This window comes from Pleurodeles waltl, chromosome 10 (genome assembly GCF_031143425.1).
Source record: "Pleurodeles waltl isolate 20211129_DDA chromosome 10, aPleWal1.hap1.20221129, whole genome shotgun sequence".
NCBI lineage: Eukaryota > Metazoa > Chordata > Amphibia > Caudata > Salamandridae > Pleurodeles > Pleurodeles waltl.
Window position 1 is genome coordinate 465,764,238 of NC_090449.1, and position 24,299 is coordinate 465,788,536.

At 46.6% G+C, this 24,299-nt stretch overlaps 1 long non-coding RNA gene across 1 annotated transcript in view; it reads right to left on the bottom strand.

Annotated features, from left to right (window-relative positions):
- Nucleotides 1-17,104, bottom strand: part of LOC138260772 (uncharacterized) — a 196,104-nt gene extending 179,000 nt beyond the window's left edge. The window contains exons 1-2 of the long non-coding RNA XR_011198979.1: nucleotides 17,014-17,104; nucleotides 16,114-16,166 (exon numbers count right to left, since the gene is read on the bottom strand). This is a non-coding gene — a long non-coding RNA (uncharacterized lncRNA). The remainder of the gene's footprint in view (nucleotides 1-16,113; nucleotides 16,167-17,013) is intronic.
- Nucleotides 17,105-24,299: the final 7,195 nt, after the last annotated feature.

Consider the following 24,299-nt stretch of genomic DNA (forward strand, 5'->3'; position numbering starts at 1 on the left):
GCTGAGGACCCCGCCTAGCAGACCCGGCAGCAAGAAGGCCCCATGGTTCACCGACGAACTCAAGTGCTCCAAGAAGAACCTCCGAGCCCTCGAGAAAGTCTGGAAAAGGGAACCAACACCGGACAACAGGACCTCCTACAAACTTGCCACCCGGAAACACCACCAGCTGATCCGCGCCGCCAAGAAAACAGCATTCAAGGACCGGTTGGACAACAACGCACACAACAGCAAGGAACTCTTCAACATCGTGAATGAGCTCTCCAACCCCAGCGCAGGAAACAACGAAATCACCCCATCACAAGACCTCTGCAACTCCCTCGCTTCATACTTCCACAACAAGATCGCGGACATACACAACAGCTTCAACAACCAACCAACGCACACCATGACCGAACAACCACCCCCCACCACCACCCTCCACGCCTGGACCCCGATCAGCACCGAAGACACCATCCGCACGATGAACTCCATCCACTCCGGATCACCGACCGACCCCTGCCCTCACCACGTCTTCAACAAGGCCGACGCTGTCATCGCACCCCACCTGCGAGACATCATCAACACATCCTTCGACACCACCATCTTCCCCGAGAGCTGGAAACACGCCGAACTCAGCGCTCTACTCAAGAAACCAACAGCGGACCCCACCGACCTCAAGAATCACCGCCCCATCTCGCTTCTCCCGTTTCCAGCCAAAGTCATCGAGAAGACCGTCAACAAGCAGATGGCCGCCTTCCTCGAGACGAACGGATCCCTCGACCCCTCACAGTCCGGCTTCCGAGCCAACCACAGCACCGAGACCGCCCTCATCGCCGCCACCGATGACATCCGAGCCCTGATGGACAATGGAGAAACAGCGGCCCTCATCCTCCTAGACCTCTCCGCGGCATTCGACACGGTCTGCCACCGCACCCTAGTACGGCGCCTCAGCAACATCGGAATCAAGGACAAGGCGCTGGAATGGATCATCTCCTTCCTCGACGGAAGAACACAGAGAGTCCGCCTACCACCGTACAAGTCAGAGGCCTCCGAAGTCATCTGCGGCGTCCCACAAGGATCATCTCTGAGCCCCACCCTCTTCAACGTCTACATGAGCCCCCTCGCGGCCATCGTACGCAAACACAACCTCAGCATAATCTCCTACGCCGACGACACCCAGCTGATCCTCTCCCTGACCAACGACCCCGCCGCCGCCAGAGCCAACCTGCACGAAGGGATGAAAGAGGTAGCCGAGTGGATGACGACCAGCTGCCTGAAACTGAACTCGGACAAGACGGAGGTTCTCATCCTGGGCTCTTCACCCTCCGCCTGGGACGACTCCTGGTGGCCTCCCGCCCTGGGCACCGCACCCAAACCGACAGACCATGCACGCAACCTGGGCTTCATCCTGGACTCCTCCCTCTCCATGACCAGGCAGGTCAACAACGTCTCCTCGGCGTGCTTCAACATCCTACGCACACTTCGGAAGATCTTCTGGTGGATCCCCACCGAGACCAGGAGGACCGTCACCCAGGCCCTCGTCACCAGCCGACTGGACTACGGTAACGCCCTCTACGCCGGTACCACCGCCAAGCTCCAGAAGAGACTCCAGCGGATCCAGAACGCCTCAGCCAGACTCATCCTCGACATCCCACGATCCAGCCACATCTCCGGACATCTGAGAGACCTGCACTGGCTCCCTGTCAACAAGAGAATCACCTTCCGCCTCCTCACCCACGCACACAAAGCCCTACACGACCAAGGCCCGAGCTACCTCAACAGCCGAGTCAACTTCTACGCTCCCACGCGCCACCTCCGATCAGCCAACCACGCCCTCGCCGCCGTCCCCCGCATCCGAAGAGCGACTACAGGAGGAAGGTCCTTCTCCTACCTGGCCGCCAAGAACTGGAACTCCCTCCCGACCGACCTGCGCCTGACCCAAGACCACCTCTCCTTCAGGAAGAAGCTGAAGACCTGGCTATTCGAGCAGTAGCGGCACCCCCCCCCCCCCAGCGCCTTGAGACCCTACGGGTATGTAGCGCGCTTTATAAGTGTCATTGATTGATTCTTAATGTATTTGAGGACTTTGCGGTTCTCTGCCAGTGCCTCTTCCAACCTGTCCAAATGCTGGAGTACCAGGGTCACGTCCCGACGTAAGTCCATTTCCAATTTTGATGGACCAGCAGCTGGTGGTAGCAACACTGGTGCGGGGTGACGACTGGTGCTGTGGAGGTGGATGGGGTGGGTGCAGCTGGGAGCCCCTGCATTGAAGATGTCCTTGCTCCATCCTTTGTTTTGGATGGCTAGGTCCCCCGCGTGGGAATGCCCGCCATTCCCCAAATGCTTTCTCCTGACGAAAACGGTGTGCCATGCGGTGGTAACCTGTGTACACCTCCAGGATGTGGCGGTACCCTTCTGACCTGCGGTCGAACTGACGCCGTTCCTCATTAGTCATGATGGCAGCTGCATCAATATCAGCATTGGGTGGAGGATGTACAGCTTTGTAACTTGCACTGCTACATCTGATTACACATACAGTTCTACACACATGCTGCATAAAATGTGTATTGCACCTTATCTGCCTCTATATCTAACATACAACACCAGTATCTTGTACACGTCAGTGGGATGACGTCAATCCATTGGAAATAATGATGGTCCACAGCTGATAGGAACTAACAATGGACCGCTAAACATCACTCTCATCTACACTTTGAGCAGATGTCTCAACAAGTATGGATTTCCTGTCTCCCTGAGCTGAAGGGGGGTTGGGTATTCAATCCATTAGCTCAACACCCCTGGTGATACCCCAAGGCCTGAGTGATACCCCAAGGACTGAGCACCTATCATGGAGTGTAGGAGTGGGCCAACTGTTAGGGGGGCTGCCAACTACAAAGCTGGTATTCTAGGTTGTAGTACAGTTACATTCCTGTGCCCAGATGTAAAACCTGGTCTAAGCCTACATAATTGGGGCTCAGCAGCATTTCCCATGCTGTGGCCACATGTACAACTGATGTCACCTTGATATGAGAAAGGCAAACCCTGACCTGCACATTCACTGTTGTCAAGACATTACAGTACTGGAGCCCCTACCTGTGCCATGTAGTGCTACATGTGTTCAACTGCAAGCACGTGGTTGCTGTATGGATGCCCTGAAGACCACATTATTCGTGTCACAGCTTTGTGAGCTGCAACTGTATCCGGGAGCGTCTCACATCATCAGCAGATGCATGTCAGATATCTACACAGCACCAGCTGCACACACAGCATTGCCTTCTAATGCACCTGTGATGTGACCTATATCACGCACAATTTACATTGTGGCTGCACCATATTGGTTACACTGCTGACATCTGGTGGTAGAAGATTAATAGACTTTGACCTTAGATATCTTGAATGGAGTTGTCCACCACACATTGTGTACACAGATTATTGCAGTTCAGGACATTATGGCTCCTTGCTGTACCACTACCTCATCATCCCTGGAGGGTACTGAGCACCTGTGGTGTGTGTATGTCTCCCACAGAATCCCCCTGGAGAGTAGTGCAGTTGGAACCCACAATCTGAACCATCTTGTCATCAAGTGTGAGCTATGTGTGGCACACAATACAGATTATGGTACTTTGACAAAGTTAACAACAGGCATGCTATGTACATATACATCATGCCTGTGACCTATGATTGCAGACATCCATAAATATGTGGTCAGCCATAACTAATCCTTTTACACACAATTCCATGCCAGCACATGTTGCCCCTAGAACTCCATGGTTGCCAGTCTCATTGCACAACCCCACAACATATATGATGGGACTGTGACGGAGCACCATGCTGACGGACAATTGGCAGCGCAGCACACAAATTCACAATGCAGGGATGTGCAGTATTGAATAGGAGAGGGCACATCACTGTGTTGTCACCTACGCCGGCGATAATCTTGCTTCCAGTATTCGACCCAGCCACCCTTTCCCCATGGTGCTTAGCTGTTTGCATTGAGGGGGAGATTGTCTTTGTGCATGGAGGGACACCTTCCAACACAAACAAATTCTACAAAAGGACTCTGCACTTTTGCCGTGTGCATTCAAATGCAGCACCCATTGAAAGAGCAAAGTATGGAAGGCACACTAACATATATGTTAGCCTGTTGTGTCTTGCTAAAGCTACCCCTTGGTGTGTTTGCAGGATGTGCTACAGCCTCTAGTGTAAGGAAAAGTGTAGGTATGGGACACCGTCTAATTGGTATGGGTGTTGCTATGGCACAGCCACTGCAACACCCATTGCACACTCCTTCCACGCAAAGTACTGCATGTGGCAGTGCCGTATTGAGAAGTTGATGTGAAGCCACTAAATGTGTACTAAGCCCACCATGTATACACGTTGCAGGGCATAGCGTCACCGCAGCCGTTCAACTATAGAGGCTCCAGTGGTGATTGGGCCTCTTACACATGCCCCATGATGTCACCATCCATCCTCCTATGATTTCTTATCATTGGTCCAGAAAACTACATCGCTCATTGCATTCCACTCTTCTGACTGACTCGCACCAAACCCTTGAGTAGCTAACAGGAGCCACAAAATGGCACTTACTGGATGCACCGGGGTCTTCAAATCTCACCACCTCTCCATTGGTGTAAGGGGCATGCCCACCTGTAAGACATGAATGTAGAACACTGCTTAGTGTAAATCCTACTTAATGTATATGGACAACATAGTTCAGTGTATTATGCTGACTCTGATACACAATGCACAGGTCAAATGGAACTGCCAGTAGTCTGGACCCAGTGCATGGTCAGGCTCCATAACATGGCCTTGAAAAATTACACCAAGAGGCAGATAGGACTACAGTATTGCAGCACCTATTGCATCTATACTGTCTTTGTCCACCCCTTACCCACATCCATGTATGTGCGTAGTCATTATTAAGTCGCAGCATGCTGGCAGTGTGGGCCAACATCATGTTTACATGTGAAGGCCAATGATGCGCTCAGCAGGAGATGCTAGAGATCAGAGAACCTCCTGCTGAGTACATAGGGGCCCTTCTCAAGCATTTCTATGCACAGATTTCACACCTTCACTCAGCAGCCATACAGAGTGTTTAGAATTCATACTTTGGAACATTTGTTGTGACACTGCGGTCTGGATGCCTCAAGTGAGGCAGAGACTCCTCATACAGGTTGCATACGACATGTTCACAACCATTACAAGCAGCACTCAGACTTATCTGCAACTGTCAGTCAAATGCTACATGCAGCCGATTGTATGCAATGGGGGACTTACCAACAGTTCCGCCGATTTCAATTCCCAAATGATCCAGCAGATCCTGCTCCCTTGCCACCAGATCTGCCCACCAATGCTTGAGCTGGTACTCATTGCGTCCGGTCTTGAGGATCCTCCACAGATGGTACAAGACCTTGCCCCACCGCACACACCTTGTCTCTGTGGGGTTGGCCGGGATCACCCAGCCACCCAATTGCAGCATGAAGGGCAGGTAATGGGCCACCAACCAGATGAACTTCCCCACAATACAATGACAAAAAACAGTACATCACTATTACAAATGACAAGTAAATAGACAATGTATACAACAAAAACACAGGACACAGTAGAAGGGAAACAACAAGACCTCCAACCACACCACAAATCTACCAGCACCTCCAAAACACAACCACACACAGTCATAGGGAAACGGACTGTGAAGTGAAAGTGAAACTACACTTACTGTACCATGCCTGCAGAGAGGATATCCTTGGACATCACTTCCTAGACATGTGCACCACATTTTTTGCATTACGCCTATATTTTTTGACACACAGGAGTCATGCGTGAATTTTTCTTCATGGTGCACTGAGAGTAGTGGTAATGTTGAATTGCCAAGCAGGGCCCAGGCATAATTTTTGCAATGTTGCGGTGTGGTATTGATGCATTAGCGCAATAGTTTTTTTAACGTATATCGGAAGAGCGTCATTTTTTCCATTGTAGCCCTTGAACGCACCCTGACTAATTTCACATGTTACATAGGCTGTAATATTATGTGGTATATGTTTTTTGGCTACATGTGTAAGCCTATGCATGAATGTCATTGAGCTGTCATTGGTATGTGTAACCAATACGTGTTTTCATGATGCAGCTGTAGGCACTCACTCATAATTTGTACATATGTTCATGTGTCCTACATTGTGTCCACATGTATGTTGGCACATTTGTGTTATGTGTTCACATATGTGTATGACTAGTGAGTAGCAGGTAGAGTACATAGTTATGTCTGTGGGCAATATATGTCTACATACCTGCAAACATATTTTTATATTGGCCCTGTGCCATACACATGCTAAGGCATGTGTCAACTATTACATTATGTACTCAGCGTATGCAGTGGACTGAGACTGCATTGACATCACGTATCCCCTGTCAAGTTGAGTGTGTGTCTACTCACTGGTTACTTATCGGAATTACCTAGTTATAGGACAGCTACACATGGTGCCATGCATTTTCCTATGCATCTTAGTTGAAGCATACATTATGGTTGATCAGTATAGGGAAAGGTGCGGAAGACATTGTGACGCGAAGGGTTAATTAGCTTGAGCAGTGTAGATGGGTGTGATGCCTGTTGAAACCCCCACCAAACAACGTGGAAAAGTTCATGATATTATTTTCCAGCTTGTTTGTGTAGAAGACTCCGTCTCAACCTTGAGAACGAGAGTACAGGGAGAAGATGGAATGAAAACAAAGGCTGGAGAAGGGCAGAGCAGCCAAGTACTGATAACATAGCTAGAAAATGCCAGAAATGAGATAGAATCCAAGCTTCGAGTTATTTAAGCACTGAAGTGTGGGTGAGGGATTGGAAGCTCGCAGATGGAATTGTGGAAGCTGCCATGGCCCAGCGCTGCCTCCCTGTTTGCTGACCGTGATGCTTGAGGGGGAGAGAGGTCCAAGCAGGTGGTAGAGGGCTTCCCAGCATTTTCGTGGACTAAGTTAAGTTCCACACAGGGATGAAAGGCCTTTATTTCTCTGCTCTATTATTATGACTGATTATTTATGCTTGCACTGTGTTTATAACCTGAAGTATTCAGCTCGTTCATATTTTGCTTTCTAAACCTCGTAGTATGAACCTGCTACTGTAACTGAAACATGCATTTTGGTGTGCAGTAAATCAAAGCTTATCTGAAGTATTCAGTTCCTTTATATTTTGCCTCCTGAACATCGTAGTGAGAGCCTGCTGCAGTAATTGAAACATGCATTTTGGTGTGCAGTAAATCAAAGCTTATCTGAAGTATTCAACTCATTTATATTCTGCTTCCTGAATATCGTAGTGTGATGCATTTTGGTATACAGTTAATCAAAACTTATATCTGTCAATGAACTCTCTGCTTATATATATATATATATATATATATATATATATATATATATATATATATATATATTATATATATATATATATGCATAGATGCTCTTTGTAGTGTACTTATATATAAATAGATGCTTTTCATTGCTATTCTTATTCTACTATTGTTAATGTGCTAAATGCCTACATTTATCTGCAATTCTAGTAAAGCTACATTGAATTTATAATTGGCGTGTGGTCCTTCATTGAGCGTCCTTATTGACTTATACCGAACAGGTGTCAACCAGTCACCTGGATAAGTCAATGGTCATGTGTGTTAGTGAAGAATGCTATATGCCATGTGTTTGTATGTACATGTATTGTGTGGTTTGTGTCATATGTCACAACATTGCTGTGTCAGGGGGATGTGCAAGCTCACATTAACATCTCCCCGCATAGACAGAAGTTGTCCTTTTAACTATTGCCTGTGTAGTCACATCACACATTTAATGGGTACATTCATACTCTCACAGGTTTTGTGACACCTATGCCATTATGTTGCTGCTAGGCCAGTTTTTGTAGTGAACCCATTTACATTACCATGGCTGGCCCATTATGGTGGTACGTGTGTGCTGAGATCTTTGGGATATGTGTGGCTGCCTCCATTTGTGTTTTCAGATCTGTCACGATCATGTCAGTCATGACTGTCACATACAATGCCGTACTACTGTGTTGCAGTGTAGCACAGATAGCAGGCCTACCCATCTACATCACTATGTGAGTGTGTGAGGCAACACAAACCCATGGTTGCTGTGTGCGGCAACACAAACCCATGGTTGCATGTGGAAGTGGAGGTTGATGGTGGTCCACTTCACTCTGCCCCCTCTGCACGTGCATCAAGCATCTGACACTCTCATACGTTGATGTTGTCAGAGCAGTGGTGCGTGGGTTTATTGAGCTGGTATCTCTACCATTTACAATAGCTAATTTCCAGCCTGTGCACACTCCCAAGTGGATGGAGATAGGCACAAATGTGGACATACAGACCTGGTTGTGATTAATTCCAGTGCAGTACGAGATGTCAGTCTTCCCCTCTCAGGTACAGAGATCGTGTGCTTACACATGTCAGACATGTATGGATGTTTAGAAGTCCAAAGTTGTGTCCATATTCACCCTGCTTAGGGGTTGCCTGGCTGCTGTGACGTAAGGTTGGACAAATAATATGGTTAAAATTGAATTGTATGTGACTGTCTTCTGTTCTGGTACCATGCAAAGAGCAATTACCATTGTATGGTGGTGGCAAAAATGTCTGGGTCATGTACTAACATGCCCACCCTCTCTGCATCAGTTACAGTTTGACATGTAGACATTGGTGTCATTATCCCTTTTCTTCTGCCATGACTGGTGAGGTATGTTTGTGTCCTTTATTGCTTTAGGTCTTTTGTCTGCTAGCACCTTGTACCCATCTTCTACAGCAACACTGCAAGGTGATACTGGGATAGTATACTACATGTGACTTGTGTAATATGGATGTATTCTATTCTCCTACAACAATCAACTCAGTTGTCAATGTCCCTTTGGCAATATTAGTGAGATGGAATAAGTGTCAGACAGACATGACATTGCACATGCCACAGCACTTGAGTAGTCTTCATGTGACATGGCATGTAGTATCAACACTCATTTGTGGGTATCACAGAGCTGTACATCCACATCCACCATTGAACATGCCAAAGCAACTCTCCCAGCACGCCACAGCCTAGCTGACTCTTACCATGACTGACTGATATTGAGGTGTATAATCTCCTTAGTGGTGTATTCACCCTTTGCCAGGTGCTGATGATATGGCTATGTCTACTCCCACTCAGTGTGATGTGGTCCCTGACTGTATAGGAGAATGCTGCACGTTCACACATGACACACATGATTGTGATATTGGAGGCCATTACATTTATAAGCAAGTTAGTTATGTTTGGTACCATGCAATGGATCTGTCATATAAGTGACAATGAGTGGTTTGTATTGCTATGTGCTGTGTTATGTTGTTATATAGGGCATACTGTGTAGGCATTCAGACACAGGTCAATCATTGTGGACAATGGCATATCCGTTGCTAGCTAGGATGGACACCCATACATTAGTGGACATGTATTTCTCATTATTAGCAGTGGGCATGTATGAATCAAGCCTATTTGTGTGACCGATGTGCATCCTATGTAGATGGGTGTCACACACTCTGGCTACATTCTAGCCAGACTATTATTTGGCAGATGCATTCTCCCATTGTAAATCATAGATCATACATTCGGTGATGTGTTTGTATATGGATTCAACACCCCTAGCTGCTTCCTGTCACTGCCAAGCCGTTGACCGTTCCCCAGCCAATGTGTATGTGCCATACATAATTTACAGTCCTTCATGTTCCGATGGGCACATTGTGCATGCTCAGCTTCCAACATTGACAAATTACCAAGGGCAATTACTGTACAAGCACCGTTACCTATGATGTGTCCCCCCGACACACATGTATGGTGGAGGCCAAGCTACTCTCACACAGTGCTGTGACAGTGTTCAGTTGTGACATTACTTTACCTCTATTTCTTGACAGCCCCAACCTTATGTGTGGCCCCCTTGCATGCTACCTGTTAGAGATGGTATTGTGTTGGTGAATGGCTCATAAAATTGCACTTTGCCCACATGATGTAACAATATATGTAGTGGTGCATGGATCTTGGCCTTCAGAAGTCACATGCCAGGGATTTGGGCGTCACTGATATGTAAGATGGAGTCTGTAGAACCCCCTACATCACCAAAGATGTGTGTACCATACTTGTTGTTTCTGTGTTTCTGACACACTCTCCGAGGTTAGATTCACATTCCAAAAATATATGTATTTGACAATGAGGAGACCAAGAATAGTGTTGCTGAACAAAATTTATTTGAGATGTTTACAGAGTACTTTTTTGGTTGACTATGTATAAAAATTTTCAACAATTGTCTGTCTCCTGTGGACTCCTGCCGCTGTATTTGGTAGGTCCACCTCAAGGTCCTCATCCCCATCATCCTCCTCCTCATTGTGGATATTTACTTGTCCATCCCAGGGGATATTGTTTCTGACACACATGTTGTGCAGGATAGCACCTATCAGTATGATCTTGCATACCAGCAGGGTGCATACATGAGGCTTCCTCCTGTCATGTCTAAGCACCTGAACCGGGATTTGAGAAAGGCAAAGCTCCTCTCCACCACATTGTGTATCTTTCGTTGGGTTTCATGGTAGGCACGCTGTTCATTGATATCTGGATTTGCAAATGGGGTCACGACCCACGGCTGTATGCCATAACCTTGGTCAGCTGCTAAGATAAGAGGGAGAAATTTAGCGAAGAGTTGAGAGGGACCATGAACATTCCATGGCAGTAGTTGGTTGCAGTTTGAGTGGTGACTCAGAGGTGTTTATGGTGTTGTGTATGTTCCAGGGCTTGTAATATGGTTCAATTTGACTGTGTTGATGTACATGTCATTCTTGGGTACTGACTCAAGGACCTGTATGTGACCATCAGGATTCCAATACGTGTGCTCATCACTTATATAACATGTTATGTGTAGTCCATTTTAGTAGCAGGGTCCACATATTAGATGAAGGCTACCACCTCCTTGCAGCACAATGATGTGTCAGATGTGTGGTCAGCATAGTTGCCCTACAAAGCCAGCCTATTCCATTGATGTAGGCATATGGCATTACTCATGCAGTGGAACTCATAGCGGGCCTTAGTGGCAGATGGTGGTTTAGTCAACTATCATGGCCCTCATTACATATCTGGTGTTCTCAAGTATGCCAGACTCACAGTGGCAGCTGGACTGCTGCAGTCGAGGCAGTATAACCCCCGCATAATGAACATAGTGGGCCCACCACGTTTGGACCACCAACATTGCCAGGTTGCCAATATCCTGCTGCCTGGCAGTCCCAGCAGTCTTAATCTGCCAGGGCAGCACTGCAAGCAGTGTAGGCCTCGGGATTTGGACTCCCAAATCTGCCAGCCTTTGCATGGCGGTTCCACTGCCATGCAAGGCCTGGCGGAATGGGGGTGTCAGGTGCCCCACGGAGGTTCCTGCACTGGCCATGCCCTTGACATGAGCAGTGCCAAGTCCCTTGACATGAGCAGTGCCAAGTCCCACATAGCTCTTTCCAATGCACAAATTAGATGGAGTAATAACCGCTACCAGTGCTGCTGCACCCACCACAGCACCACATTGCAGCCCGATCACTTACAAATTGGCTGCAATGTTTTGGGCTGCTTCCGAGCTGGGTTGGCTTACAGAAAATTATGTTTCCACTGACAGGCCCAGCAGTGAACTCCTGATTGGGCCAGCAGGGTTTAGACCACAATGGCGGTCTAACTGTGGGTCTAACTGTGGTGGAAGTTTAACAAGCGGCCTCTGCCGGACAACAAACTCATGATGAGTGCCCAGGTGTCCAAGGGTGTGTATCAAATTTTAGCATGATGATCACATTTGGTACCAGTGTATGTCCTATCTTCTTAGTAATTGGATTTTCTGCCAGACTTACTACACATGCACAGTGCAGACTTTAGGAGGGGGCCCTGCTATATTTCTGTATGGTTACGTAGTACAGTGCATGTATGGCCAGTCATGTCCCCCATACACCTACAGGGGTCTACTATGGCATTCATTTACATTCCAATTTAGCAGTGAATCTGCGCCCTGGTGTACTATTATTAGCCTACAGTGTAGGCATGATGGTGTTATGGGGCGCTAAGTGGGGCATGTGAAGTGTCAGTTGAGTAGTTATGTCACCATTTCTCATGATTCTGCCTCATTTTCTATAATGACAGGTACAAAAGTCTTCTGATGTGTGCAATTTGATACATTGGACAGATGTATGTGCAGCCTACAGGTATGTCAGGCATATGTAAATGAGATGTAGTTGTGGTTGGCACCACTTGGGTGTCATTTGATGTGGATTTTGCCTGAGTCTTGCACACCATGAATGAGGTGGGGATGTGCCTAGGTGTGACTTTCTTTACATGCTCATGCAATAGGCCACTGACATGACGGAGCTATTGATGGTTTGGTCTAATGTGTGTGAAGTATATTTAGTAGTCAACCAGTGGACACTTGTAGTGGTTTGTGGTCTTATTCTGTATGCAAAGTGTACATAGCTCTTCCTGTCCCTCACGTGGTGTGGCTGTTAGTTTGTGGCTGTGTTAAGTACATGCGGGTGCCTGCGTTTGTGATGTCCAATCATTGTGATGTAGTGCGGCATGTTGCATATGTGTTGTTGCCAGTAAGTCTGTGGTCCCATGCCCATGCATCTTTGTTGTGGTGTATATGTTGTTTGTCCTACAGGGTTGGTGTGTTCTGTATGTATTGCTTGGTTGGTTGACTTACCGACATGTAGGCCAATGCCATATTCTCCGTCTGGAACCGCCCATTTATGGTGGAGTGCCGGAATATGTAAGCATCATGGACGCTGCCGGGGTACTTGGCTGAGTTGATGGTGAAGAGCCCATGGTGGTTCACAATGGCCTGCACATTTATTGAATGTGTGTGTTTGTGGTTCCTGTATAGGTGTTCCGTAGCTGCAGGTGGCACCAGTAACACATAGGTGCAGTCCATTGCACCTAGCGCAAGCGGAAACCCAGCAATCAGATAGAGTCCTTGCTTGGTCTCCTGCTGTAGTTGCTGGGTGTTTGGGAAGCAGATGTGGTGGCGTGTAAGGCAGATGATGGCATCTAGGGGCATTAGGCAGGTAAACAGATATTGATGGCTGGGAGACACCAGCCACTAGTGCCCCTATTGTCTGAAATGATCCAGAAGCCAGCATATGCAAAACAGTGAGGAGCTTTATGATAGGTGGTATGTTGTAGGGAGTTTGCAGCCATGCTGTGTTGTCTGGAGCAATCTGGTTCAGCAGGCGTAGAATGGACTCCCGGTTGAGACGGTAAGTCCTGATAATGTCTTGCTCCCTGAGGCCATGGAGGGTTGCCCTCTGTCGAAATATCCTCTCCTGCCTCCTGCGTTGCCTTTGTGGGTGCCGTTGTGGTGTTTGGGGTAACTGTTGTGGAGGTTGAGGGAGCAGCTGTTGTTGCGGACATCTGTGGCATATGCCTAGTTGGAGCAGTACAACTTCCATGTTGTCCTGGAGGTAGCAAATGTTCCTTCTGCGAATTTTCCTTATATAGTGCTGTATGTGCCTCATTTTAACGCCTGGTCAGATCCAGGCATTACAATTTTATGCAAAACTCTTTAACATGCAGACGTATGATGAGCCCAAAGTGCACAGCCGCAGGTCTAGTTCGCTAAAATAACGTGTATGAAGTTATAACTAAACTGGCTACACAACAACCTCCCTTTGCAGGTTCAAAGGTGGTTCAAAGCCTAATTACAAATAAAAGCTACCAAAACTCAACCTAAGACATATATATAAGAATGTTTCCTCAGCCATTAAAATTTACCTAACGAAGGCCCACGGCGCAGAGGTTTGGGGCTGTATTAAAACTAGGAAATTATCTGTGGGGGAAAATAACTTTGTAAGATCTCTTTTGGCATGTCCTCGCAGTACTCCCTTGGTTCCAGTGTTTCTGCACTTAGGGTTCTCCCACATTTCTGATGTATTAGCTCTAAGGCCTTATATTTTTTGAGTTCGTATCTGGACCACCCCCAAATTAGTTGAAAACAAGGAGTCTCTACAAGATTTACTGGATAGACCGAATGTACTCTCTATCCCTTGGCTCAAATATATTTCGGATTGGTTCCATACTTTGGGACTGAGGACCAGATGTAGGAACAAAGCAAATTGCAACTTGCAATTTGCGAGTCCCTGCGACTCGCAAATTGCAAGTCGCAATTTGCTATGCAGAAAGGTGTCTCAGACACCTTCTGTGAGTCGCTATGGTGTCGCAAAGACCCACCTCATTAATATTAATGAGGTGGGTCGTAATTTGCGCCCCCATAGCGACTCTGGGCACTCACGGGGATGGAGGCCTGCTGGGAACAGCAGACCTCCATGTCCGTGACTGCTTTTAAATAAAGCAGTTTTTTTTTTTGCAAGTGTAGCCCGTTTTCCTTAAAGGAAAACGAGCTGCACTTAGAAAAAAAAAACTAAACCTTTAGTTTCGGATTTTTTCAGGGCAGGTAGTGGTCCCTTGGACCACTGCCTGCTCTGAAAAAATATTTGTGGGTCCACTCACAAAGGGGAAGGGGTCCCATGGGGACCCCTTCCAGTTTGCGAGTGGGTTACCATCCACTTCAAGTGGATGGTAACTGCGACTCCATTTGTGACCGCGTACGCGGTCGCAAATGGAATTGCATACCACTGCGACTCGCAAATAGGAAGGGAACACCCCTTCCTATTTGCGAGTCGGAAATGCATTTTGCGAGTCGGTTCCGACTTGCAAAATGCATTTCTGCATAGCAAACACACGTTTGCGACTCGCAAACGGCGATTTTCTATCTGTTATGCACTTCATATGGTAGGTTGACATCCCAATTTCTCGATTTCAAGTGGTATCCTCACTTCGAACCCTCTCTAGATTTAATTTCCGATCAACTAAGCAAAAGTTTGTATGTCCGGTTCAGGTATGGATGTCTACCCTTGAAGTCTTTTCCTAGCCCATGGAGTTCCACTTTGCTAACCGACCAATACCCAAGTGTAGTGCACTTTATGTTTATTTGTCCTGCTTATGGGCTTGCTCAGCGGAAATGGCTCTGCCCCGCCTGCAGGAATATGGGGTTGAGAACGTGTAAAGATGCCCTAAGGTTGATGCTGAGAGATTGTTCCTCCTTTTTAATTTGTGCGGTCAGCAAGTTCCTTGCGTCCGCATGGCACATACGCCTTTTGAAAAACAAGCATTTTCAATGCAACGGGTCTTGCATTTGTTCGAGTTAGAGCTATTTTTTTTTTAAGTGCCTTTTTAATTTTGACTGGGTTGGTAGCCCCTTCAGAATTACTTTCACCCTGAGTTTCCCATTTTTGTAACACCATTGTGGGGAAACTCTGGCCCATTTCCCAGGCTACTTGTAGCTAGGGGCCGAAAGGTGGTTCAGGAATGAACTGCTCACAAAGGAAATGCCCAAAAGGCTATTATTTGGTTAATTTTGCATTGTAAAAAATATCCAGGGCACTGGAAATATGCGATTTTGCGCTGCTGTGATATCCACATAATTATGGATTTGCCTCATTTGTCACATAATCCATAATTTAGTGCAAAATCTACAGATGTTAACAAAACAGATTTCCAGACCATATGGCTCAAAAGTTACTAAAAACACAGCAACACAGTGGAACACTTGACTGGTCAACTTTCTATTGCTTAATGGCGTATTTCGGCACCAAACTGATACCAAAAAATGTAAACCCTTGCCCAGCTGGTGCTAACATATAAAAATAACAAAATAATGAAGCAATACTATCACAAAATGTAGTACACGATGCTGCAAAATTTGTTTTTTCTTGCCACATAATTAAGGCAATCCTACCGCATAATTTGGTTCTGCACTACCGCATAATTCCAGTGGCCGTGCAAATACCCGGTAACATACCTTAATTTAACCTAATTGCCTCGCAATAACTATCACAGTGTGTCAGCAACTGTGAATTACGTCGATTTCAGCCCCCCTGCTAGGAAACAATGGAACCTACTTGTAGAAAAATATCAAGCTCCTTTCCCCACATCCATACTCACCCCGCCCCTTAACCTGTCGCCAACCATGTGTAAGGTTTGCAGATAGAAAGGCGTGTATTAGCATATACTAGTCGTCCTGCTCGAACTACGCCAAAGCTGACTCACCTTAAATTGTGCTGTGAGTTGCCTTTTTCATGCAAAATTGCTGTGGTTGTAATCTGCAAGGAAAATTGAATAAATATAAATGTGCAGGGACGTAGAAGCGGGGGAGGATCTTGGTAGGTAAATAAAAAAAAATAGAGACGGATCTACGGACGAAGTCATTTTCCCTAAAAAATGTTGCACAGCAACGAAAAAGGAACAGAATGTAGACAGCGGTGAGGAGCAAGCGTTGGTGCCCGGAAAAACAGCCAAACGGAGAGACTGAGGCGAAAGGCCCCCTGGAGACTGTGAGGTCTCGATGGTTGTTTACACCCTCTTTCATCCCTCTGTGCCCCCTGTTCAATTCATATGCAGATTAGCTACGGCCAAATCTTGGCAAAATAGCCTGTTCTCCCCTCCTGCTCTGATCCGGGATGGAAACAGAAAAAAAAAATCTAAATATTTATGCGTCTCTAACTCAATCCTCCCAGCTCCGCACTTTCCGTTTATGATGCACTCCTGTTGAATGTTGAAGGATTGCGTTACTGAATGCATGCCTGCACACACGGATACAGGAACAAATCCGGTATGTACCAAACAGTTCCAGTGAAGGCAGCGAAAAAACATGAAGGGGAAAAAAAATGAATGGGATAATATTTAAGCATAGTTTCCAAGAAAAACGAGTTACAGCTATTACCAGTTGTAAAATCCCAACCGGATTTTTCTTGCCACCTTAAAAGAAAAAAATAGCGTGATAGCGCTGCTACAGTTCACTCATAATGAAAGCTATTGGCAAAAGTGGAAATTATGTACGTAACTGGCAAAAGTGCAATTAACTGTGTAATAGGGTCGATATTATGCAAAGCGCTCGACTTCTGCCAAGCGAGATCGGCCTCGAAAATAGAATAAAAGGAGTCCACAAACCTGACGGGAAACAGCAAGCCTCGCATGTTTTCTGTACTTGGTTGCTGCGCTCGAGGAGGGATAACCACCGGAAAAGGCATGACTTATGCCTGCCTTCCTCCAATGAAAGCAAGCAGATTCTAACCTGCAAGCCCACAAACCAATGAAACACACTGACGTGACGTAGACGGGGCTCCGAGCCCTTTTCTAATGCCTAAAGCGTCTTGTTAGCGATATGCATGCGCAAGCGCATGCGACGCAGGCTCGACCCTAATCACAGTGACTTGCTCTTAATTGAACATCGATCTTAACTTATTTAATTTAACTATTATTTTATATAATAGTTTTAAGTTCAATGTGACTTTTATCAAATCAACAATGAGGAAGCTAAAGATTGATGATTCTTCCTCACATATAGGAGGGGAGATACATGTGAGATTTACATTATTATTTTATTGTATAATCGCTGTTTTTTTAACTTTTTAATCCTTGATATTATATTTATTATGCACAGATTGTGGTTTTATTGTTGTAAATTAGTGCTTTGATGGTTAAACTAGACCGAATAAAGCTTGTGTGTGAACATATATAAGAATGTCAATAATGACAAGCTAAAAAGACACTTGAGCATGTGTAAAAAGGATCATTTGAAATGGCAACTGTGGCGTAACAAAGGGCCAAATTTCAAGAGGCAAAGTGATTTTGGAAGTTGCCAATCGAATACAGGATAATTGAGGACAGGAAATGTTCCACTTCGGCAGGTGGTAAAGTAGGAAGTTCATCGCCAAGGAAAACCAAGGAGCATTTGTGTTCCAAAGCCTGAGCTCCAGCCAAGGCAGTGGCATTCCGTGATGTGCCCAACAATATGTTTAGAGCTGCATCATCCACAAAGAGCAACTCATAAGCAGCTTCCCGTAGCAAACGCACCCTCAACACGCATGTCTGGTAATGAGCCCTCAGCGAGAACATCAACAGATCAGCATCCAATGAAAGCAAGCGCTGCTTTGAAAGACAAACTTTCAGTGCATGTTCGAACAAGCACCAGAGGCACTGAAACACGGGCTGCACACAATGCAAAACTGGTCTGAATGACAGAGACCAGTCACACTCCAATTGCTCCAGGAGTGTTGCTCCAAAGTACTGCATCATGCGTTCACGACACAGCTGCGCTAGTGGGAGCACTTTCAGTCCTCCTTGTTGCGGCGGGACAGGCATTGCGCAGAAAAAGTAGCAATAGCAAGATGCCACCTATTATAGCCAAAGATATCAGAAATCCCCTGAAATACTGGAGAATATTGAGTGGATGGCTGATGGTATTAAACAGAATATAGAGGAGAACGTGTGAATGAAAACGATGAACCAACAGCCTTAAAGAAATTTGCAATTCCAGTAGTACTGGACGCTTTAAATATTCATCCCATGAGCTCACCAAAGTGTACCGGAAAGTTAGTACTTAAAAGGGACTGCATCTCTGCTGATGACCTTGTCACCCGAAGCGCATAGGTCTCGCGTGCAGATGTCAGCGCCAAATGATTTTCAAAACAATAAAGCCTTCAGTCTGCTCAGCTTGTCAAAATTAACACTTGAAGTAGCGATATGGGGCCAAATCTCAGTCTTGTGGGAGGAAAAAGTACGTTCCCGCAGCATGTAACAATCTTAGAGACGAAACAATATAGACTATTCCAGCTCGCATCCCACAACAGTTTTCACTATTGAGGAGGACATAGCTGTCATTTGAGAGCACCTGGAACGCAGGTCTCATCAAGGGGACTGGAACTCCCTTCAGATAACAAGCCAAGTTCGCTGCCAAAGCGTTACACGTCCCGTGCAAGGACAGCTGTTTACAAACAACTGAAGGGCTTTCAGAAGTCTTGCATTCACTACCGCTAAGAAAGACCTCCTTCATGCCACTGAGACATTTGTACGAGAAGGTTAGCTCCCACACCTCATGGATGTAACTATCTCCTAGCCTTTCATATCTGCCTACTGGAATGTGTTTTAAGAAGCACTTGAATTGAAGTGCTGAAATAGGCAGATTAATGAACCTGTGTATTAACCACTCAGCAGATGGTATTTCAGCCATAGTAAAAGTCAACTTTCTAACCTTTCATTCTTTAACATGACATAAGTCGCTTCCTTCTTAGCCATTAGTTGTTGTTATTGCGTTAAATTAAATGTGGAAAATATATCCCTTGTGCTAACGTGTTGCCAGGGAAGGCGACCTGCCTTTAGTGTTTGTAGTGTCCATCCCAACTGCATAATGGATCTTAGTTGACTCTGTCCATGGTGTAAAGACAACATATTACTTTGTAATATGTCTATTGCAGAAGAAACTACGGCCCATATTATTACTTTTTTAGCACAGCATTTGTGTCATTTTTTGACACAAAAGTGGTGCAAACTTACAAAATATCATTGTATTTTGTACGTTTGTGCCGCTTTTGCATCAAAAAGCAGCACAAATATGGCACTAAAAAAGTATAAATATGGGACTATGTTGTTTAAGGTGTATTTCCGGTCAGAGAGGGTTTTAATCCTGCTATCTACAACAGCTAATGCCTTCTGTAAATTTTCCTGATCAATTTTTTGTAACCGTGCAGCAGCTTCTTGTTGAGAAAGCTTCCAAATTTCATTATAGACTCATATAAGAAGCGCTTTCTGCATTGTTTTCTGGGGCCTAACAGGAAATCCTGTAAGTCAGCGTTATTGGACAGGAGACTGAGGTGTTTTCTAACAGCATCTGGTGAGGAACTTTTCAACCATTGCTGGCATAGTTTCCCATGTTCAGATGACACATAGCAAGGGTCTTGCCTACTTGTTCTAAAACCCCTGTGGAGTTTATAAAACATTTATGACACCCGTTGGTATCTATTGGCCACAACAGCCACCCACCAGGCCGTGACAGTGAAGCATTAAACGTGCCATTTTGGACCCATTCATCGAGCTGATCTTCCATTGCATTTTTAAACTTTTACCATTTAAAACATTTTGCAGGGGCAGGAATACTGGGCGCATTCAATTCCTTAATCTTTGCTAAGCCTAAACAACTTGTCTGTTGTACAGTTTCATTAAAAAAAATAATTTGAACAGGAATCAGGCATGCTCAAAATAAAGCTTCCTTCCCCCATATTTGTCCATTTTTTTTCCACACACTTTTCAAGTGAATAGACTTCAACCAATATTTATAGCCTTCTATAAAAATTGAACCTGACAGATATGTGGAGGGCACACCATCCAGGGAGAGGAGATACACCTTTTAAACAGGAGCACATCGCTCCTTTTCCAGTTTGCACTACTTCTTTGTGCCTGCCCGGGTAAGCCACCGACTCCGTGAGGTACAATTGATGGCCCGGGGCCTCTCAGATCACCCACCGGAGGTGATGGAGCTGGCATGGAACACAGAGAGAAAGGGAATGAGATGCGTAAAGACAGCTGGTATTTATGGGAGGAAGACGTTAGGGAGTTGTGCCAGCAGGCCTGCCAGCAATTCCAGGAGGATAACAGGGGTTCAATGACCTCCAGGGGTACCCTGTGGGAAGCTCAGAAGGCCACGGTGGAGGGGTGCCTTATTAGCAACTCTAAAGGCCAGAGAGACAGGGCCAGACAGAGCGTCGCGGACCTTGAAGACCGTATACTGCCCTTGGAGAGTCAGCACTTGCTCACACAGCAAGAATCTGTTTTACGAAACTCACGCAAATAGTGCTCTGCCAGGAACTCACACAGGAGGCGATAGCAGTGTGGCTAGCCACCCATAGTAGAATCTACCAATGGGACGACATGGCCAGCAAAACATTGCACTGGTTGTGTACTCTGAGAGAGGCGGGGGCCCAGTGGCCTACGTATTGGTGGATCACAAATCCCAGGTGATCGGGGGCAAACCCATTGTGGAGGCATTCGGCAAATATTACCACTTTTTGGACAGCACGGACCCGAGAGCCCCTGTGAAGATCTACTCCAATTCGGATCGGACTTATCAATGCCACGACTGACTCTGGAGGAGAGTGAGCCACTGGAGGCTGATGTCAGAGATGAGGAGCTGCAGGCAGCCATGGCTCATCTTAATGGAGGTAAGGTACTGGGCCCTAATGGCTTTGCCAGCTGAACTCTGGTGCCTAGTGTGGCAAGACCGGCCTACTCCTGCTGGAGACTTTCTATGAGGCCATGGAGGAAGGTGTACTATCCCTCAATCTCCATACCACTGAAACTGTAGTGTTGCCAAAGAGTGGCACGGAGGGTACACATTTTGAGGATTTCAGACCAATATCGCTCCTCAATGTGGAGGCGAATATAAAGGCTAAAATGCTTGCCACTTCTCTACTTGGAGTTATCCTCCATCTGGTGCACCCTGATCAACCCGGGTTCATGCCCCACTGGGTGACCCAGCATAACCTCCAAAGAGCTCACAACGCTATCGCCTTGAGCAAAACCTATTAATGCCATACAGCCTTCCTTTCCACTGATTGGTTGGATTTGGCCGAAAATTTCTGAGTTAAGTGCGCCATCTCTATACTGGTCTGATGGCCTCAGTACAAGATTGAGGCATGGTGTTGGAGTGGTTTCCGGCAGAGCGAGGCACCCGCTAGGGTTGTCCTTTGACACACTGGATTTTTGCATTGGTAATTGAATTGGTGGCAGCCTGGGTAAGGGTTGACACACTTTAGCGGGGCTTTGAGTGATCGACAGATGTTGGGGATATAATTGAGCTTTATGCTGACAATATCCTCCTGTTTCTGGATGACCCAGCGACTTTTGGACCCAGGGCTTTCCAGATCTTGGACATTTTCGGAACCTGCTTTGGCCTACAGATACATGCCTGCAAATCAACAATTGCTCCCCCTGTGAGAAAGTAGCCTCTTTCTAGCATGGTAACCACCATTTTTGGCCTGTTTGTCAGTGTGTTTGACTGTGTCACTGGGATCCTACCAGCCAGGACCCCAGTGCTTATGGTTTGTGGCCTACGTGTCAGTATGTCCCCCAGGGGTGGTGTCCAGAGCTCTTCCAGAGTGTCCCTGGGTTTTGCCATCTTGGATTCCAATGTGATGGGGCACTCTGGGAGCACCTGAGTGGCCAGTGCCAGCAGGTGATGTCAGAGACCTCCCTGATAGGTGCTTACCTGGTTAGGTGACCAATTCCCATTTCAGGGCTATTTAGGGTCTCCTCTCTGGGTGTTTCTTCAGACTTGGATTGCAAGAATCCAGCAGGACTCCTCTGAATCCTTTAATTCATCTTCTACTGATGGAACCACATCTGAACCCTCCAGGAACTCTACAAACTGCAACAAAGAAGCAAAGTCAACTTCTGCAACATTATAACTTCAGCTCCTGCCAGCAACAGCAACAGTTTCCAGGTGGTGCCTCCTTAGGGTACTGCCTGTCTTCTGCCTGCACCAGAAGAACCAAAGGAATCTCCTGTGGAGTGACGGAGTCACTTCCCTGCTTCAGCCGGCACCTCTCTGCAGCGACGACCAGTGGCTTTGGTCCCCTCTCCAGACAACAGGCTGGATCCAGCATCACGAGTGGTGGACTAAAGTGACCCTGCCAGTCCCAACGTCCAGCTGTCCAACTTTGGTGGAGGTAAGAGCTTGCCTCCCCATGCAAGACAGTGCCCCCTTGCACCGCGTGACTTGCAGTTGCCAAGGCTTGTGTGCAACCTTCCAAGAAGTTCTTCATGCACAGCATAGCGTAGGCCCTCAGCACCCAATCCTGTGATGCAGAGCTTCCTGAGTGTTTCTCCGGCTGCGTGGGAATCCTTTGTGTCATGCTGCATGGGCCTCCACTTGCAGCTCCTTTGTCCCCAGGCTGTGGGATTCCTGTGCGCGCTGCCTGGTCTTCTGGGGGCTCTCTGAGTTGGTGAGAGCCCCCTCTGCCTCCCCCTCCTGGGTAGAGGCCACCAGGTCCCTCTTGGTCCCAGGCAGCGCCATTTTCCGCTAACCGCGAACTCTGCGTGTGCCAAGGCATGTTGGCAGAATACAGCAATGCAAACCAGACTGCAATCATCTATCCAGCATGGGACATCTTCTGCACCAACCAGGAGCCCGCATCTCTCTTCTTTGGTGCATAACTGACTTTGTCTTCTCAATGGTGGTTCTTCTTTTGCACCTTCATCAGGGGCTCCTGTTTTCCCTGGACTCTTCAGTGCTTCTTGGACTTGGTCCCCTTCTTCCACAGGTCTTCAGGTCCAGGAATCCATCATTAGTGTCTTTTAGTCTCTTCTGGATCTTGCATAATCTTCTATCACAACTTCTTGTGTGTTTCAGGAAACTTACTGTGATTTACTCCTGTTTTCCTGGGCTCTGGGGTGGGGTCTATTACTTACCTTTGGTATTTTCTTACACTCCCAGCGCCCCTCTACAAACTACACTTGCCTAGGTGGGAACCCGACTTTTGCATTCCACTATTTTAGTATATGGTTTGTTCCCCCTAGGCCCATTGCAACCTATTTTGATTTTCACTATTTGCACTGTTTTCTGACTGTGTACTTACCTGTTTTGGGTTATTAGTGTATATCTTGTGTATATTAGTTACCTCCTAAGGGAGTATAGTCTCTAAGGTACTTTTGGCATTTGTGTCACCAAAATAAAGTACCTTTATTTTTGTAACACTGAGTACTGTCTTACTTGTGTGTGAGTACTGTGTGACTACAGTGGTATTGCAAGAGCTTTGCATGTCTCCTAGTTCAGCCTTGGCTGCTCTGCCTACAGCTACCTCTAGACAGCCTGGCTTCTAAACACTGACTACATTTCACTAATAAGAGATAACTGGACCTGGTATAAGGTGTAAGTACCTTTGGTACCCACTGCAAACCAGGCCAGCCTCCTACATCCCTGCCCGATGGAATTGCCTTGGGAAACGGGGAATCCTTTGCTCCCTGTAGGCTTGAAATGCTTGGAGGTACACCTTACAGACAAAGCAACTCGCTTCTTTGAATGATATAGTCCTCTACTACTGGGAAGCCCACTGAATCATCATGAATGAGTGGGGGTTTAACAGCTTCCAGGACCTGGCGTATGTGGCTGAGGGATACTGGGAGACCGGGACCTTCCTCTCTTGCTGTATGGAGGGAAGATCCCTAGGACACGTCCGCCAGCCATGTTGGTGGTTCTCGAGGTCTGGAGTATGGCCATGAAAAGAATAGGATGGATGGATGGATTGCCTTAAACTGGAGACCCTGTTGTGGAAGGGTGCTTGACTCCCACAGACCCCCACAGGTTACGTCCCTGAAGAGCTTCTCTGCTTGGGATATCATAGGCATCTCTAAGTTGTTGGATGTGCTCCATACAGGGACGCTTAAGTCATGCCGGAGGAGTA